The sequence below is a fragment of the Alexandromys fortis genome, unplaced genomic scaffold (assembly GCF_014885135.2).
Source record: "Alexandromys fortis isolate MF-2015 unplaced genomic scaffold, M_Fortis_MF-2015_v1.1 scaffold_226, whole genome shotgun sequence".
NCBI lineage: Eukaryota > Metazoa > Chordata > Mammalia > Rodentia > Cricetidae > Alexandromys > Alexandromys fortis.
Window position 1 is genome coordinate 248,892 of NW_026068117.1, and position 20,740 is coordinate 269,631.

A 20,740-nucleotide genomic window follows, 5' to 3' on the forward strand; every position below is an offset into this window, starting at 1 on the left:
TGGGTGGGGAAAACAGAACTGAATACTGGGAGGAAGAAAGCAGAATGGGAGAGAGCCACCATGGAACTGCCACAGTGAGACATGCTGAATCTTGCCTGGTAGGCCACTGCCACATGGTGATACACAGGTTAATAGAAATGGGTTAAATCAAGATGTGGGAGTTAGCCAATAAGAGGCTACAGCTAATGGGCGAAGCAGTAATTTAATTCATACAGTTTCTGTATGGTTATTTCAGGTATAAGCTAGCTGGGCAGCTGGGACAAACAAGCAGCCATCTCCCTTGCAACATTGTGGCTTTCCTAAGAACCTCCATACCAATATCCAAACTGAGTGGACTAATTTACTTCCCTTCCTTAAATGTATAAGGATATTTTTGTTTGCATCTTCATTCGAATTTTTAGTTACTTGTTTTCTTGATGACTGCTATTCTGACAGGGGTGAGATGGAATTTAAGTATATGTATATAATATATATTTGTTTGTGTATATGTGTTTGTGTGTGTTCAGATTTATTGGATATTTGTATTTTATCTTTTGGGAAATGTCTTCTCATTATATTAACCCATTTATTGATCCCAGTTATTTGACTTCTCTCTACTTATTTTTTTCTGAGTTTTTTTGTTCAATCTAGATTTTTAATCATCTCTCATTATTTCTCGGAAAGATTTTTCCCTATTTTGTAGGCTGCCTCTTCAGTTGATGATTTGTTTTGCTGGGAAGGTTTTGTTGTTGCTGTTATTTTTGTTTTGTTTTGTTTTAAGTTTGAGGTGGTTCCAATTGACCATTCTTCAAACCATTCTCCAAAAAAGTGAAATCCTATTTAGAAACTGTTTGGTTATAGTGATATCCTGAAGTGTATACCTTGCTTTTGATTCTTTCATTTTTACCACTTCAGATCATATATTCAGGGCTTTGAACCACTTGTGATAGACTTTTATACAGAGTAAGACAAGATTCTAGTTTCATTCTTTAAGTGGAAACCCAGTTTTGGCAGAATCATTTGTTGAATCTAGGATATTCTTTCCAATCTATAATTTTGTTTTCTGTCAAAATTCTTGTGGATATAACTTCATGACTTTATATCTTGGTTCTCTTCTGTTCCATTATTCTGTATATTTATTTTATACTAGTATAATGTTTTTGTTTTGTTTATTCCTGTGTCATTGCACTACAGTTTGATATCTGTGATCATGTATCAGTTTTCACATTTGTATATGTATATCTTTTATTATCCTTATTACAATTATACTAAGTGTACTTTTTAAAAAAATATGATGAACATCTAAATTATCAGGTCTGTGTATGTGGCTACTGGGTTTTGGTAAGTCTTGTAAAATTCTTAGTTAAAAAAGAAGTCTCTTCAATATCAATCTAGTTTTTGGTTTCATATTTGTACTCTGAATCTTTTTCTCACTAGAAGTTAAAATATAGTAACAAAAATTACAGATTTTTTCATACACAAGATTATACAACTACCAAAGTCAACTTAATTATCACTGCTTTAATTATTTGCCAGCAACCTGTTTAGTGCTTTAGTTTTCTTTTATTTCTAGGATGAGGATGCAGTGTAGGAATATTATGATACTAGGTGTTTGTAATTGCACATAGTTTGTAGTTTGACACAAAGAGAAAAATTTTACAAAAATTCCCTTGAAGTTTGTGAATATTTTCTCACTAGAGACAATTCAATATAGTTCCTATTCACTGATACAATATTTCTGCTGACATTCCCCCTTGATTTCCCAGATTACTTAAAGAAAGTTGAAAAAGCCCCTCCATCTTGCACATCATAGATCCCTGATAAAACAAGTAGGGTAATACTGGACATCAAAACTCTCTTAAAAAATCATAACCCATAACTCCCTCAGCAGTTGATCAGCAGGTGAGTCTCCTGCAACCAAATCTCTTGGTCACCACCCCTAGTTGCACCTGAGGACCCTGGAGGCACAAACTCTCACTTGCATAGTTGGAACAAGAGACCACTTCACCATCATCCCCAGTTATAATATAGAGGCCCCTGTAGGCACAGTGCCTACCTGCACTTATTGGAAGAAAAGCCCCAACAGTCAGTCAGCAAGCATGACTACCACAGGCAAGCCATTCCACCACCATACCCAGTGGCATCAAAGGCAAGCCAGAGGCACAAGCTCTATGTGCACTGACTTGAGGGAAATCAGTCCCCAGAGAAAAAGAAACTACTTGTACCAATTGGAAGAAGAGTCAATGCCTATACCTATAATTACCAAAAACCCAGATGGGTAGGAGTTTGTGTAAGAATATATTTAACAACATAAAGAGCAATATGACACCACCAGAACCTAGTGGTACTTCAACAGTAAGACTTGAATGTTCCAATACAAATACAGCAGAAGAAAATGACCTTAAAAATAAATTTATGGAGATTTTAGAGACCATTATGGAAGAAGTGAAAAGTTCCCTTAAGAAATTGAAGAGAAGACAAACAAAAGTTGGAAGCAAACAATAAATCCCTTAAAGTAAGCCAGGAAAGCCAAGAAAAAGAATCAAATAGGTAAAGAAAATGGTTCAACAATTGAAAATGGAAACAGAAGCTATTTAAAAAAAAAGAAACAAGCTGAAGTTATTCTGGAAATGGAAAATCTGGGTAAACAAAAAGATGTCATAGATGTAAGCATATCCAAAAGGATACAAAACATGAAAGAAAGAGTTACAGGCATTTGAAGATTTGATGGAGGCAATAGAGTCATTGGTCAAATAATGTCAAATAAAGCAAATTCTTAACATTAGTTATAAACTGATTGGCCCATTAGCTCAGGTTTCTTATTAACTCTTATAACTTATATTAGCCCATTATTCTTGTCTATGCTAGCTATGTGGCTTGGTACCTTATTCAGCGAGGCAGTCACATCTGACTTCTGTGGCTGGGTCACAAATGCAGACTAGGTCTTTCTTCTTCCTTGAATTATTTTGTTCTCATTGACCCGCCTCTACATCGTGTCTGGTTGTCCCACCTATACTTTCTCCCTGGCTACTGGCCAATCAGCATTTATTTAAATTATAATTGATACAATACAGACAATTGTCCCACAGCACTTATGAAGGTACAAGAAGATTACAGAACACCAAATAGACCGGACCAAAAAAAATTCTCCTTGCCACATAATAATCAAAATATTAAACACACAGAATAAAGGAAGAATATTAAGATCTGAAGAAGAAAAAGTCCAGGTAACTCATAAGGGCAGACCTATTAGGATTTTACCAGATTTCTCAGTGAAGACTCTGAATGCCAGAAGTTCCTGTAAAAATATGTTGTAGATACTATGACACCACAGATGCCCGAAAAATTTTCTATCACCATAGATGGAGAAAACAAGATATTCCTTGGCAAAACCAGATTTAAATAATATGTAACCACAAATCCAGCCCTACAGAAAGTACTAGAAGGGAACTCCAACCTTAGGAACGTAGCTACACCCACGACATCACAGGAAATAAATAATCTCATACCAGAAAATCCCAAAGAAGGGAAACAAACACATTACCATCACCAAAACCAAAACTAAAAATAACAGGAATTAACAATCACTGGCCATTAATATCCCTTAATATCAATGGACTCCACTCACCTATAAAAACACAAAGGCTAATAGAATAGATATGAAAACAGGACTCATCCTTCTGATGCATACAAGACACACCTCAACTTCAACACCACACAATTACCTCAGAGTAAAGGGTTGGGAAAATATTCTCCAATCAAGTGTACCTAAGAAACAAACTCATGTAGTTGTCCTAATATCTAAAGCAATAGACTTTAAACTAAAATTAATCAAATGAGATGCAGAAGGACATTTTATATTCATCACAGGAAAAATCCATCAAGATGAATTCTCAATTCTGAATATTTAGGCACCAAATACAAGGGCACCCATATTTGTAAAAAAAAAAAATACTAAAGCTTAAAGCACACATCAAACCTCACACGCTAATAATTGAAGACTTCAACACCCCACTCTCAACAATGAATTCATCTGCCAGACAGAAACAAACATAGAAATAAGGGAACAGATGTAATGACTAAAATGGACTAAACAGACATCTATAGAATATTTCACCCAAACAGAAAAGAATATACTTTTGTTCTCAGCACCTCATGGAACATTCTCTAAAATTGACCATATACTTGGTCACAAAGTAAATATCAAAGATAAAAAAAAAATTGAAGTAATCCCTATATCTTATCAAATCAACATGGCTTTAAACTAAAATTAAAAAAAAAAAAACAACACAAGTACAGAAAGCCTACAGTCTCATGGAAACTGAACAAAGCTCAACAGAATCACCTGTGTTCAAGGAGGAAAGAAAGAAATTAAAGATTTTTGACTTTACAGAAGGTTTTCAGTTTCAGGAGGTCCCATTCATTGTTTCTCTCAGTGTCTGTGCTGCTGGGGTTATATTTAGGAAGTGGTCTCTTGTGCCAATGCATTCAAGGGTACTTCACACTTTCTCTTCTATAAGGTTCAGTGTGGATGGCTTTATGTTGAAGTCTTTGATCCACTTGGAATTGAGTTTTGTCCATGGTGATAGATATGGGTCAATTTTCAATCTTCTCCATGTTTGTATCCAGTTATGCCAGCACCATTTGTTAAATATGCTTTTTTCCAATTTGATATTTTTTTGCTTCTTTGTCAAAAATCAGGTGTTTGAAAATGTGTGGATTAATATACACGTCTTCGATTCAATTCCTTTGGACCTCCTGTCTGTTCTTTTTCTTGTTGTTGTTGAAAAAAAAATCTGCCTTCTCCCCACCTCCCATTTCCCTCCTCCTCCTCCCACTCCTCTTCCCCTCCCCCCACTCTTCTCCCTTTCCCCCTATCCCATTACTCCATCCCCCCTCCCTCTCTAGTCTGAAGAGTAGTCCGGATTCACTGCCCTGTGGGAAGTCCAAGGTCCTCCCCCTCCATCCAGGTACAATGCCAATATCAGGCTGATTTTAGTACTGTGGCTCTGTAGTAGAGCTTGAAGTCAGGAAATGTAATGCCTCCAGAAGGTTTTTTATTGTACAGGATTGTTTTAGCTATCCAAGACAAAACAACAGCCTACAGAATAGGAAAATGTCTTCACTAACCCCACATCAGACAGAGGTCTGATCTTCAAAATATACAAAGAAATTGGTCATCAAAATAACAAATAATCCAATTAAAAAATGGAGTAAAGACCTAAACAGAAATCTCAACAGAAGAATATAAAATGGTTAAAATACACTTTAGGAAATGCTCAACATCCTTAGTCATCAGAGAAATGCAAATCAAAATAACTCTGAGATTCCATCTTACACATGTAAGATTGGCCAAGATCAAAAACACTGTTGATAACAGATGCTGGAGAGGTTGTGGGGAAAAGGGAACACTTCTGCATTGCTGGTAGGAATGCAAGCAAGTATAGCCCCTTTGAATGTCCGTGTTGCGATTTCTCAGAAAATTAGGAAACAACCTTCCTCAAGACCCGGTAATACCACTTTTGGGTATATATTCAAAGGATGCTCAATTGTGCCACAAGGACATTTTCTCCACTATGTTCATAGTAGCATTGTTTGTCATAGCCAGAACCTGGAAACAACCTAAATGCCCCTCAACTGAATAATGGATAAGGAAAATGTACATTTACACAATGGAGTACTACACAGCAGAAAAAATAGCAACATCTTAAATTTTGCAGGAAAATGGATGGAGCTTGAAAATATTATTTTGAGTGAGGTAACCCAGACACAGAAAGACAATTATTACATGTACTCACTTATAAATGGATTTTAAACATAAAACAAAGAAACCAGCCTACAAACCACAATCCCAGAGAACTTAGATAACAATGAGGACACTAAGAGACACTTACATAGATTTAATCTACATGGGTAGTAGATAAAGACAAGATCTTTTGAGTAAATTGGGAGCATGGGGACCTTGGGGGAGGGCTGAACAAGGGAGGGAAGAGGCAGGAAGGGGAGCAGAGAAAAATGTAGAGCCCAATAAAGGTCTTTAAAAACAAAAATAAAGATTTCCTACAATTCAATGAAAATGAAGATACAACATACCAAAACTAATGGGACACTATCAAAGCAGTGTTAAGACGAAAGATCATAACACGAAGTGACCAGATAAATAATTTGTAGAAATCTCACACTAGAAACTTAACAGCACTCCAGAAAGCTCTAGAACAAAAAGAAGAAACTCACACAAGAGTAGTATATGAGAGGAAATAATCAAACCGAGGGCTGAAATCAATAAAATAGAAACAAAGAGAATAATGCAAAGAATCAATGAAACAAAGAGTTAGATCTTTGAGAATAAAAATAAGATAGTCAAACCCTTATTCAAACTAAGAAAAAGTCAGACAGAGAATATCACAATTAACAAAACCAGAAATAAAAAAAGAGGACAGAAAAAAACAGACATTGAGGAAATCCAAAGAATCATTAGCTGATACTTCAAAAAATCTGTACTCAACAAAATCGGGTAAAAAAAAAAAGTACAATTTTCTGGATAGGTCCTACTTACCAAAAGTATATTAAGAGCAGACAAACAGCTTAAATAGATGCATAACCTCTAAGGAAATAGAAGCACTAAATATAAGTCTTCCAAGAAAAAAAAAAAGCCCAGGGTAAGATGGTATCAGTGCAAAATTATATATATATATATATATAAACTAATACCAATACTCCACGAATTGTTACACACAATAGAAACAGAAGGAACATTGGCATACACTTTTTATGAGACTACAGTCACTCTGATACCCAAACCAAACAAGACATATATAAAAGAGAATTACAGAAAAATCTCCCTCATGAACATTGATGCAAAAATACTTAATAAAATACTGACAAACTGAATTCAAGAATATTTTTTTAAAAAATCATCCACAATGATTCAGTAAGCTTTCCCCTGAAATACAGATATAGTTCAACACAGCTGTCAATGTAATTCATCATATAAACATACTGAAAGAGAAAAAAAAAACATTATCATATAATTAGATGCTGAAAAAGCCTTCGACAAAATTCAACACCCATGATAAAAGCCTTGGAGAGAATAGAGGTACACGGAACATGTCCAAGAATAATAAGGGAAATATACAGTAAGCCAACAGCCAACATCAAACTAAATGGAGAGAAACTCAAAATGATTTCACTAAAATCAGGAAGCAGAAAGGGGTGTTACTTTCTCCATATCTATTCAATATAATGTTTGAAGTTCTAGCTAGAGCAATAAAACAACAAAAGATCAAGTGATTACAGATTAGAAAGAAAAAAAGTACATTTCACTATTTGCTGATGATATTATAGTATATATAAGTGGTCCCAAAATTCTACCAGGGAACTCCTGTAACTGATAAATACCTTCAGAAATGTGGCAGAATACAAGGTCAACTCACAAAGGTCAGTACCCTAATATACACAAATGATAAATGTGCTGATAAAGAAATCAGGGAAACATCACCCTTTACAATAGCCACAAATAATATAAAATATTTTGGGATAACTCTGACCAAACAAGTGAAAAACCTGTTTGATAAAAACTTTAAGTCAAAAAAAAAAAAAAAAACTTTAAGTCTCTGAAGAAAGAAATTGAAGAAGATATCAGAAAATGGAAAGATCTCTCCTGTTCTTGGTTAGGTAGAAGTAAGAAAGTAAAAATGTCAATCTTATCAAAAGCAATCTACAGATTCAATGCAATCCCCAGAAAAATCCCATCACAATTCTTCACAGACCTTAAGAATAATACTTTACTTCATATGTAAAAACAAAAAAGTAGAATAGCCGAAACAATAGTGAACAATAAAGAAACCTTCAGACACATCACCATCCCTTACTTCAAACTATACTATAGAGCTATATTAATAAAAACAAGTTGATATTGTCATAAAAGCAGACATTTGGATCAAGAATTGAATCAAAGACCCTGACATTTGATGGAGGAAGGTCATTGGTTAAAAAATAAACTGCCTTGGCCCATTTTATTGGTTAGAACATAGGTGGGTGGAGTAAACAGAACAGAATGCTGGGAGAAAGAGAAAGTGAGCTCAGAGATGCAATAGCTCTGCTCTCAGAGGCCATGCTGCCCTCTCCCGGGCAGACGCACACTATGAAGCAAGCTGCCAGGTCAGACATGCTGAATCTTTCCCGGTAAGACTGGTGCTACACAGTAAACAGAACAGAATGCTGGGAGGAAGAAGAAGTGAGCTCAGAGACGCTATGCTTCCCCTCTCTGGGCCAGACACAATGAAGCAAGCCGCCAGGTCAGACATGCTGAATCTTTCCGGGTAAGACTGGTGCTATACAGATTATTAAAAATGGGTTAGGCAAAATATGAGAATTAGCCCGTAAGAGGCTAGAGCTAGTGGGTCAAGCAGTGTTTAAATTAATACAGCTTGTGTGTTGTTATTTTGGGGCATAAGCTAGCAGGCAGCCAGGGTGCTGGGGACGCAGCCCCGCCACTCATATTACAACAGACATTAATACACATAAGTAGGAATACTTTTTGACAAAGAAGCTAAAATTGTTCAATGTAAAAAAAAGAAAGCATCTTCAAGAAATGGTGATGGCACAACTGGATGTCCACATGTAGAAGAATGCATATAGATTCGTATCTACCCCATGCATAAAACTCAAGTCCAAATGGATCAAAGACCTCAATATAAATCCACTTACACTGAATATGATAGAAGAGAAATTGGGAAGTAACCTTGAATGCATGGGCACAGGAGACCACTTCCTAAATATGCCACCAGTAACATAGACACTGAAAACAACAATTAATAAATGGAACCTTTTGAAACTGAGAAGCTTCTTAAGGCAAAGGACATGGTAAACAAGACAAACAGGAGCCTACAAAAATGGGAAAATATCTTCACCAACCCCACAAAAAAACAGGGCTGATCTCCAAATTATAAAGAACTCAAGGAACTAGACATTAAAATACCAAACAATCCAATTAATAAACAGGATACAGATCTAAAGAGAGAATTCTCAGCAGAAGTATTTCAAATGGCGAAAAGACATTAAAGGAATTGCTCAGCTTCTTTAGCCATCAGGGCAATGCAAATAAAAACAACTCTGAGATTCCATCTTACACTTGTCAGAATGATTAAGATAAAAGACAATGATGATAGCATATGCTGGAAAGGATGTGGAGGAAGGGGAGCACTCCTCCACTGCTGGTGGAGTGCGAACTTGGACAGCCACTTTGTATATCAGAATAGTAGTTTCTTAGAAATTGGGAATCAATCTACCTCAAGATCCAGCAATTCCACTCTTGGGCATATAGCCAAAGGATGCACATTCATACCACAAGGACATTTGTTCAACTGTGTTTATAGCAACAATATTTATAATATTCAGAACCTGGAAAGGACCTAGGTGCCCCTCATGTGATGAATGAATATAGAAAATGTGGTACTTTACACAATGGAATAATACTCAACAGTAAATACAATGACACCTTGAAATTTACAGGCAAATGGATCGAACTAGGAAAAAAAAATCCTGAGTGAAGTAACCCAGACCTAGAAAGAAAAACATGGTATATATTAAGACATAAGCAGATTTTAGCTATAAAGTAGAAGATAATCAGGCTACAATTCACAACCACTGAGAAGCTGGGTAACAAGAAAGACCCTAAGAGAGAAATGCATGGATGTTCCTGGAAAGCAAAAATAGGTAAGTTCTCCTGAGTAAATTTGGGGGTAGGAGAGGGAGGAGTAATCAGGAGAGGAAAAGAGAACATGAGGGAAGAGGATGATTGAGTTGAGGGAGGGACAAAGAGGGAGACCAACAAAAAAGATATCTTGATAGAGGGAATCATTATGGGGTTAGAGAGAAATGTGGTGCTCGGGAAACTCCCAGTAATTCACAAAGATTATCCCAAATTTGACTATTAGCAATAGAGGAGGGGATGCCTGAACTGACCTTTTCCCCTGTAATCAAATTGGTGAATATCTCAGCTGTCATCCTAGAATCTTCATCCGTTAACTGGTGAAAGCTGATGCAGAGATCCAGCTAAGCACTGGGCCAAGATACTGGACTCCAGTTGAAGAGAGGGAGGAGAGATTATATGAACAAATGGTCAAGACCACGACGGGGAAACCCACAGAGACAGCTGACCCGAGCTAGTGGGAGCTCACTGACTCTGGACTGACAGCTAAAGAACCTACATCAAACTGAACTAAGCCCTCTGAATGCAGGTGACAGTTCTGTTGATTGGGAAGTCAGTGAGTCCACTGGCAGTGGGAGGAAGATTTATCCAGAGTTCATGAACAGGTTTTTGGGAATTGCTTCCCCATCGTAGGATACTTTGTTCAGCCTCTATACAGGGGGAGGGGCTTGGTCCTTCCTTAACTTGATACTCCAGACTTTATTGACCCCCACATGAAAGGTCTTACCCTTTCTGAGGAGTGAATTCTGGGCTTGTTTGAGGGGGAGAAAGATGGAGGGATAGGAGGAGGAGGGGATGGAGGAGGATTTGTGGTTGGTATGTAAAATGAAAAATCTTTTAAATACAAAATTTAAAAAAAATCCTCAAGTGTGTATTCGAATTTTCCTTTTACTTAATACATAGGAGTGAGACACTGCAATGAATTAAACTATTTTTATTCTCTTCTTTCTGAGTTCTCTGTGGTCATTTTGCAACTCACTTTGGCAGTCACATTGAGTAGTTCCAATTAACATCCTGTTGTATCAGTTATTTATAATGTTCATAATTTCCTTGTTTCTGCATTGCTTATCTTTCAAAACATTATGCTTTAAGAACTCTACCAGGAGTGGTTTTCTTTATTTTATCTTCTACTTTTGTATTTGATTACTGCTATAACAAGTCACCATAAAAATCTTGTTATCTTAATTAAGAGTCAAAACTGTAGCTGTAGCGCCCTGGTCTGCCCTTATTCCTGGGGCGCATCTTGAGGACAATTTCTGGTCAACATGACCTAGCATTCAGCCCTTATTCCTGGGGCGCACACAGTTTCTAGTCAGATGACTAGCATTCTCTTAGTTCCTGTATTTCCCCTGCCCTGCCTAGTTAAGTTCCTGTATTTTCCCCTGCCCCACCTGGTGATTAGCTGCAGGGCATTCATTCCATTGTTGATATGGTAATTTCCCACCTGCCAGGGCGGGGGTCCTAGTGCTGCAGTTAGTTAGATAAGGACTTTCCCCAGTCTGAATAGAAGGACTTTCCCCAGTCTGAATAAAAGGCATTTGCTTGATCTCCTATCAAATGACCCCCGACCTCTTTGTGTGTTCTGTTCAATCTCCAGGTCCTTGCCCGACTCGCATTCGGTACAGCGGCCCGGGAGCTGTACTGAGGGTGTAACACCAAAACCGGGTGTTACATGTAGCTATTTTTTTCTTGTTCTTACAAATTCTATTCCATTTGATATTCTGTTTTGTTATGATCATAACATTTTTCCCTTTTTTGTTTTATTTTGGATTGCTTTGCTCTTTCTTTATATTGTACTTTCTATACATTTTTTTTTCTGGAGCTGTCCTTTGAGATTCTTAAATCTTCATGTGTTATCTTCATAGTATTAAACTTTTTTCTTTGATTTCTGAGAAAACAACCCAGTGAAATCTTTAAAACTAAATATATGGACTTCTGCAATGGCAAATGTGTTTTTTACTGTTTCTTTGATTTCGTTAAATTTATCCAACCTGTCTACTGATATGTAAAGTCTAAGTTAAAGGATATGTTAAATCTCTCTGAGTTGTTGCCACTTTATCGATTACTCAACTGTTTTGAATTTGTGTTTACTGACTTTACATTTATATTTTTCACTCCAGTTATCTTTCAAAGCAAAGATTAAATTTCTCAGAAATTTGATATGTGTTTCCAAATCATCGAGTGGTAGATAAACAGAAAAAAATAATGTCAACAAATTTCTGCTTTTGTTTTGTCTCATACAGATACTTATATTACATTGCTATGCAGATAATTATTTAGTACTTTATTAATAAATACTACTGAAGACATTTCCAAAGTTTCCTTGGGAATAAGATTTTTCTCTTTGTCAACTCTTCCTCATAGAACTTCTTTATATTCATCAAATGTAACCTTAAATATGTTGTATTTGACCAAAATTCTAAGGTTCTTTGGAAAAATGGAAATAGCTACTGCATAAAACAATTTCTTCTTAGCTGCTAAAGTTATGTGTATGTGTGTGGGTGTGTGTGGGTGTTTAGATTGTCCAGGAAACTTTCCATTGACATCATGAGAATTGCTACATGGTGTCCTTAATATTATGTCCACTATCCCATTGAGTGAAATAATGCCCTTCTCTATACATGGCAAATGGAAAATGAGATGCAATTTGTTTATTTCAAACTCTAAGGTCATTCCTAAAAATCTTTCTTTTACCAAAACTAATCGTTGGGCTTAGGTTTATGTTGCTCTATAATATAATTTTGTCTATTGTATCTAAGAGCTGTAAAATCTTTAGAAATTATAAACATTCATTTTTTGTTTACTTCATTTTGTTTTTGAAACAAGGTCTCAGTATGTGGCCCGGCTGTCCTGGAAATCACTATGTAGACCACCCCAGCCTTGACCTCACAGAGATCTGCCTACCTTTGCCTTTCAAACACTGAGATTAAAGGCACACACCACTACACCCTATGTGAGAAATTATACAAAGATTTGACCCCTGAATTGTTCCATCCCTAGTAGCTTGTGTCCTTGAATCCTTTTTAGGAACTTCGAGGGAATGAAAACAGACTCATAAACACATATACAATGAAGCTGAGATCAGATGAGATTCTGTAATCCTACTACCACAATTCAGAACCTCATTATATTTATTATGTACAGTACAGGGGGAAAGATTATCTAGTTTCAGTAGGAGGTCTTTTTAGTCAAGTAGTCTCAGATTATAAACATTAGGGAGGAAGAAACCTCAGTTTCTCATCTTTGTACACACTAATCAGTCATTCATAAACACTCACACTTGGATCCTTTCACCCGAAATAAGCAAGGTTTGCTATAATTGAGTGAGTATTTCTTCTTACATCTGGCTATTTACTAGACCCAATTTGTAATCAGTGACTGAACTCAACCCTGTAGTCACTTTCCTCAGTGTCATCTACTGTCTGAGGCATCAGGCAAGTCAGGGCTTGCCTGATCTGTGATTTCACCTTCTGTCTCTGTAATCCCCAGGGTCTCTGTCTTGTCTACATCTATGTTCCACACCCAACACATCTGTGACTGTTTCTTGGAGAGAAGACATTAGTTCTACAATAGCATGGGTATTTCTTTGTGCTCTGTGGATCAAGTCTGGACTCCCCCAGATTTAATTCTGTAGACACATTTCCTCCTTTGAGGAAATGGCCTTGAATCTATAGAATCGTATATTAGATTTTAGAAAATGAAAATGAAAATTGGAATGTGATCAGTTCTTTTAGCCGTATCCCTAATACTTACTTCTTCATTTTTCCCGCAAGTAGCTAAACTTACTGTCTCTTCTTCTGAAAACCAGGGGACTCCTGAATATAAGCTAAGAAGTAACAATTAAGTCATAATGTTTTTACCTTACTGTTGTGTTTCCTCTAAATTTTCTTCAAAGCACCAATATGTACCTGCCTACCTCCAGATTCTCTGTGTACAATATTTTACATATGATGATATAATTTCACTCTTTTCATTTTTTTAATTTATTTATTTCTTTATTAATTAATTAAAGATTTTTGTCTCTTCCCCACCGCCGCCTCCCCTTTCTCTCCCCCTCCCCCAGTCAAATCCCCCTCCCTCATCAGCCCAAAGAGCAATCCAAACTGCCTAGGCTCCCACAAAACCAATACTTTTGGTGTGCTTCTCCTGGAAGCATTCTCTCAAATGACTGACTGAAAGTTTCAATGCGAGTTCCCTGTATCAGGTTTCCACATCAACATCTCTACTCAGCCACCACTTGCAGTGAACCATTCTGCCTGGGTCCCAAAATCCAGGCTATGGTTTTCAAGGGAAAGAAAAAAAAAACGAAAGGCACACAGAGATACATACATTAAAGATGAAATCAGGTGTGGTTCTCTAACTTCTTCTACCACAATCCAAAACACTAGTCTATTTATTAGGTAAAATACAGGGGGGTGGGGGATTAACCTGTCTTGTGGGAGGTCTCTGTGGGTGTTCAATTTAGGGCTATAAACATCCAGGTGGAAGAAGCTACCATTGCTTGGCTTTGCACACACTGATCAATAGTTCATAAATACTCATGCTTGAACCCCCATGAAAAGCTTTGGTATCTCTCTTGAGCCTAGTCTAAATGGGTAACAGTTTTGCCAATTTCCCATGTGATGGAGGTGGGTCTTGTATCTTATCTGTTGATTTCATTGGTTAATAATAAAGAAACTGCCTCGGCCCTCATAGGACAGAAAATTAGGTAGGCGGAGTAGACAGAGGAGAATGCTGGGAAAAAGAAGCTGAGTGAGTGAGTCGCCATGATTCTCCCGCTCCAGACAGATGCAGGTTAAGATCCTCCCTGGTAAGCCAGCTAGTGGGCTACACAGAATATAAGAAATGGGTTAGAACAATATGTAAGAGCTAGCCAATAAGAGGCTACAGTAATGGGCCAGGCAGTGTTTGAAAGAATACAGTTTCCGTGTAATTATTTCTGGACATAAGCTAGCCATGCGGGCGGGCGGCTGGGTGCCGGGGATGCAGCCCCGCCGCTCCTATTTCAACACCCATGGATCATTTTCCTTGGAGACCTTCACATGACTGTGCCCATGTCAAATACACATTTATTCAGGACTTCACTCATTCAGGGCTTCCCCTGCTTCCTACACTGAATACCATCACTTTGATGATTCATATTTAGATGACCTTTTACATATGATTTTAGTAGAGAACAAAGGCAAGCATAAGCTTAAATGGAATCTTATCACCACAGTAGCTTGCTATACTCCTTAAAAGTACATCGTAAGTGTCTTTCCATGTCAATAAATATTTATATGTTCTAGTGTTTTAATAGCGCAAAGAAAAACTAATTTATCAGATTAAAATTTCAGTCTAATGAGTTGTTCATTATTTTTGTGAAATTCCAACAAGCTGAGAAATACTTGGATTGCTATAAACAATCCATCAGTTTGCTAAAACAGAGCCAACTGCTTTTTAAAAAGTAAACCAGACTAATTAATTTCTTCCATGACAAATTTCATTCCTTTCCTAAGCAACAGTATCCATGACTAAAGCTGGAGGAGAGAATAAGACCTAAGTTTATGTTGGCTCTTATTCTTTTAATTCTTTTTAGATTAAGAAATTCTTTATCATTCTTCTCCACAGAAGCCAAAATTTATTAATTCACCTATCATGGATGTTCCACTAAGGTCAACAGGATGAATCCAGATGAGGCAGATTGGTAGAAATAATTCACTAATAGTACAAGGTATCAGCCTAAACTTTCCACTACAGCTTTGCAATAGATAAATAAACAAATAAATAAATGTGAAAGAAAATTCTCTTACTATTTTGTTTAAAATTTTAAGTTATCATATTAGATATACTTTTATGAATAAATAAACCTGATAGTGCAGCAACATGAAAGAATATTTCAGCTTTGGTAGAACAGGGAGACACTAGAAACTGATCAGCATGCAGACAAAGTCTTTTTATGAAGAGCTGAGATTGTACTCACTTGATACAGGTATAGGTAAAAAAAAAACAGCTTGAACAATGTGTGAGTGTGTGTGTGTGTGTGTGTGTGTGTGTAAACCTAATCAATCATTCTAAATTATTTCTTCAAACAAGGGATCAAGCATTCAAGTATATATGTCTATGGGGTCTATTCTCTTTCAAAACCACCACATGGAGGAAAGAAGAGAGAAAACACATGTTTTTTTTTTCCTTTACTTAAAAAGTGTATTTTATAATTTCAAATAAACTTCTGATATTACCTACTAATTCTGCTTTCCACTTTTATGGTAATATAATTGACATCTATATCTGTGCAGCAATAATAACAAAAGGCTATGCACTTGACAGGAGAATAGCTAAGGAGGGTAGCTAAGAAAGGATGGTGGGAGGAAGGAGAAGGCGAAAAGTGATGTAATTCTATTTTAATTAAAAATAAATTGCTTTTAAAATAAAGATGAAAAAAATCCAACTAATAGGAAGCTGGACATCAAGATAAGAAAGAATATTTCCACATGATTTTTGGTTCTGCTTGAATTCCTGTCATGACTTTCTCAGTAATGAATAATTACCTGGAACTGTAATTGAAAACAAACTTATTCCTCCATTGGTGTTTATCATAGCAACAAAAAAACTACTAAAATGCCTTATATTTAAAATGATTAAGGAGGAAGAGTAGAAAAGAATGATGTGAAGAAGAACAACAGAGTGCTGTGAAGAGATATCATAACCAAGTCAACATAAGGGAAAACTGTGATCGGGGGCTTGCTTACAGTTTTAGAGGAGTGTCTGTTATTAACACGGCTGGGAACATGGCGGGAGGCAGGTTGACATGGTGTTAGAGAAGCAGCTTCCATTTTCTCTACAGGCGGGAAGAATAGAGAGACTGGGAAAGTGAAGACTTTTTTTTTGTCTTTTTTTATTTTTTTTAATTGAAAAGAAAAAAAATTCTGCCTCCTCCCAGCCTCCCATTTCCCTCCCCCTCCTCCCGCCCCTTTCCCCCTCCCCCCACTTAAGACTTTTGAAGCCTCAGAGCCCATCCCAGTAGCATGCCTCCTCCAACAGGTAAGTAAATCCTAATCCTTCCAAAAAAGTTCCTCCAACATGAAAGCATGCATTTAAATATATGAGACTTCAGGGCCTATTATCATTCAAGCCAGCACACAGGAATGGAAGAAAATACATGCTTACTTATTTACTTTAATAGTATATTTTTTAAATTTCAAATAAACTGATATTACCAAATAATTCTATTTTCCACTTTTATTAAGATCTAACTTACAGTTTATATTTAAGGTACTTACTCTGATGATTTCATAAATACATTGTGAAATAATCATGATTGAACTAGCTAACATCTACACCTTACATAATTGTTATTTAAAAAATAATTAAATTTGTTATTATTATTAATTATTGTGTGTGATTGTGTGTGTGTGTGTGTTATATGTGACTATGAGTGTCCACACTTGGGCAGGGTGCATATGAAGTGGTCAGAGGACCACTTTTAGGAGCGGTTTTCATCATGAGTTCTGGATATAGAATGGAGGTTCTAATTACTGTTATTTACTGAGCCACTTCAAAGTCATTATAGGTACAATTTTAGTGATATGAGTATTTAAATTTACTTTCATAAAATTTCCAACTAATGGTAACATATTTTACATTGGCTCCTCAAATTTGTTTTTGACTAAAAAGTATAATTATTTTACCAGCATTTGTTGATTCCCTCTCCTAGTAAGGAACATTTTACACTTCACTTCTTTAAATTAAATATTTTTAGATTTGACATAAATGTGAGATTATGGAAAATTTATCAAGTATCTGGCATGTTCTCTCAAATGGCAAGAATTTAAATGCTTTATGATTAATATTCACTTTCCTTTCCCTCTTCTCCACTTTTCTTTTTTTTTTTTTTTTTTTTTTGAATGTGAGTACTTGCTAATCTACAGATATCCTATAAAGTACTTTTGTAAATATCTGTTAAGGTACATTTGTTCTCTAGTACATTTTATCACCAAGGTTTCTCTGCGTCACTGATTTGTTTGTTTGTTTGTTTGGACCTGTATTGTCAGTCTATTGATGAACATGATTGAGGTGTTAAAGTAACTAGATACTATTGTATTTGAGTTTTTTTTTTTCCTTTATATGTAATAGTTTTGATGTAGATGATTAGTTGATCTAAGATTGGTTTGGAAATATGCAAAAGTGCTTACTAATTGTAATTTTAATACAGTCTTCGCCTTTTTATAACCTAAATTATTGTTTTGCCAAGTAAGGAAAAAAAGACAATGATCCACATTTGTTTCCAAATTATGTGGTATATGTTTTCCTTCTCTTTACTTTCAGATGATGTGTATTGTACCAAAAAAGAAAATTGTTTCATGGCCATCATCTCACTGAATCTTTTCAAAAATCTATTCACCCATTTTTAACATCTTATACCTTCATTTTCTGATGGTTGTTATTGGCTATCCTAATAAAATTCATGTAAAGTTTTTTTAAGTTTTGAATTTATTTCTTTTATGCATATGAGTGTTTTTACTGGCACTTGTGTATGCGCACCATGTGTACAACTGGTGCATGAGGAGTTTAGACAGAGTCATAAGATCCTCTGGAACTGGACTTAGGTATGGTTTTAATCAATATATGAGTTCTGCGAACAGAACTCAAATCGCCTGTAAGAGCAACAATAGTGCTCACAAGTACGATGCTACCTCTAACCCTATCTGGATATTTTTCTAGTTGTTTTATATGTTTCCTTCATTTTTCTGCTTTGTTGTCCCTATTTTTAATTTGGTGGAATTTTTTTTTTTGTACTGTTTGATTCTGTTTCACTCCCATGTATCTATTCTACTAATGGATTTAAACTTTAGCAAAGTGGAGTTGTGATCTTCTCTTTCCTTTTCAAAGTGTGTGTGTGTGTGTGTGTGTGTGTGTGTGTTCAGTGTGGGAGTACCTGTGACATAGCTCCAGGGCAGTAAGAGCATCACTTATCATGAGGGTGTCAGCAATCAAATTCAGATTATCAAGCTTTGAATTGAGCACCCCTTTTCTCTAATCCATCTTATTGGCTCCATTGGCTAGTCTCTAATACAAAACATTGGTTTTCTTTACGTTTTTCTTAAGAGTCTATTCAATAAAACACAATGTCCAACTTCACTGAGATGACTGACCACATCCAGGACCAAAGCCACCTCTAAACTGGAATTCAGTTGCTGAGCCAGTGCCAGCCTCAATTTTCTTGTCAGCAGCAGTGTGCACAGCATTTCTTCTGTAGGTGTCTCCGTCTCCCTCCCCTGAATCTTGCATGTCACTTACCCTCTGGAACTTTGGGCTAAGGCCTGTAAGTTTCAGGAATGCTATAGTGCATGATCTACACAGGTAGGTGGAGGTAATCTTAAAGATGTTGGATATCCTCATTGGTAAGTTTATCAATACTAGTGTCTCTAGGAAAATTGATATCTCACATAACCATAGTCCTTCAGAGAAAGCAAGGCCTTCACTATGTGAAGGCTAGGCACATTCTTGTCTGCCAGCTTGGGATATTTGGGCAGATGGACATCAATCTTAACAACCATCACTCCTTCCTTAAAAAGGAGTTCATAGATGTTAATCTAGTTCTTCTTATGCATCAACATTGTGGTGGCTGCCAGAAAACCTTATTAAGATGGTTGGTTATTTATTATTTATTTCCCTCTTTTTAGTTGTTTTAAAGGGAATTTATTTCCCTTAATATTTTAAATAGCCTTGGTGTAGAATTGTTGGTTGGCAAGCTTTTTTGTTGTTGTTTTCAGATATTGAGAATATTACCCTATCATCTTTTAGTCCACATAGTTATTATGGAGAGGTTTGTAGTGAGTTTATTAAGAGGTCTTGAATATGTGACTTGGCACATCAATTGCTGTCCTTAGAATTCAGATTACTCTTTTAATGATGAATTTCCTCAGAGGGAATTTTATTGATCAAATATATTTTTATTTTCTCCCTACTTCTTTTCTAATGCAGGTCTCATAGAGCTTATCTTTAACTTGCTATGTAGCTAAGAATAGTGTTGAACCTTTGTCAAGAGTTAGGGTTGCAGGCATAGATGATCAAAACCATCATTTAACAGAAATGCTTGATGCTTTGTAAATTTTCTTTTTCTAATTTTGGAATATTCACATTATGAACATTTCCTTGGTGCCATTATGTTTGCATGTTTGCTTTTCTTTATTTTTCTGACTGCAGTTTTTTTAAATAGCTGTTTATAAGCTTAGAGATGATTTTTGCTGTTTGAATTGATCTATCATGATAAATTTACTAAATATGTCAATTGTTTGAAACATTTTTGAAAGATTTACATTTTGGGCAGATTTGCAAACTTAATGTATGAGAGTGTTTTCTCTGCATGTGTGCATGAGCAACATGTGCTTGCAGTACCCTTGGCCTGGATGACACTGTAGCCCCAGATGACAGTGCTAGCCACTCAAATGGGCATGGTCTCAGTGACAGTACAGCCCACAAATACCAACATTGTTGCTCCAGTCAATGAGAAGTCCCACAAAAAAACACCAGACATATATGCCATAAGCAAGAGTGTTTAATTTTTGAGAGAAGAAAGTTTCAGCATGCCAGGGCCACACATCTGATACAAAAGCAAAATGGCAATCTCAAATAAGGTCACAAACTCCTTTGATACACAGCTATAGAAATTCTAAAGGCAGTTAGGTCATTCTGTCTAGAAATAGCTTAGGCAAGTTCGGTTAGTATATATTTAAATGGCTAGTGCTGGCCGGGTCTGGCTAAGGCTAGAGTTTTTCCATCTTTGGGAAGGTTTGGACAAGTCCCAGGGTCTGTCCTTATTTTTTCATTGCCTTGAGATATTGAAGGGAGTTGACTCAGGCTTAGAACATGCAATTCTCCTCATCCCTATTGTCAGGGGCATTGGTGATTTGTTGTCCTTTGTTCATAGCTTCCTCAGGAACTGCCTGTTCAGTTTCAAGAAGCTGTTACTAGGGCCTAGTTTTCAACTGAGTTATTAGTAGTCTGTCATAGAATTTTTTTTTTTAACCCTGTCAATTTTCACAGGTTTCAGCCCTGACCTATGGC

At 36.3% G+C, this 20,740-nt stretch overlaps 1 pseudogene; it reads right to left on the bottom strand.

Annotated features, from left to right (window-relative positions):
- Positions 1-18,808: 18,808 nt before the first annotated feature.
- Positions 18,809-19,290, bottom strand: LOC126490198 (40S ribosomal protein S10-like; annotated as a pseudogene).
- Positions 19,291-20,740: the final 1,450 nt, after the last annotated feature.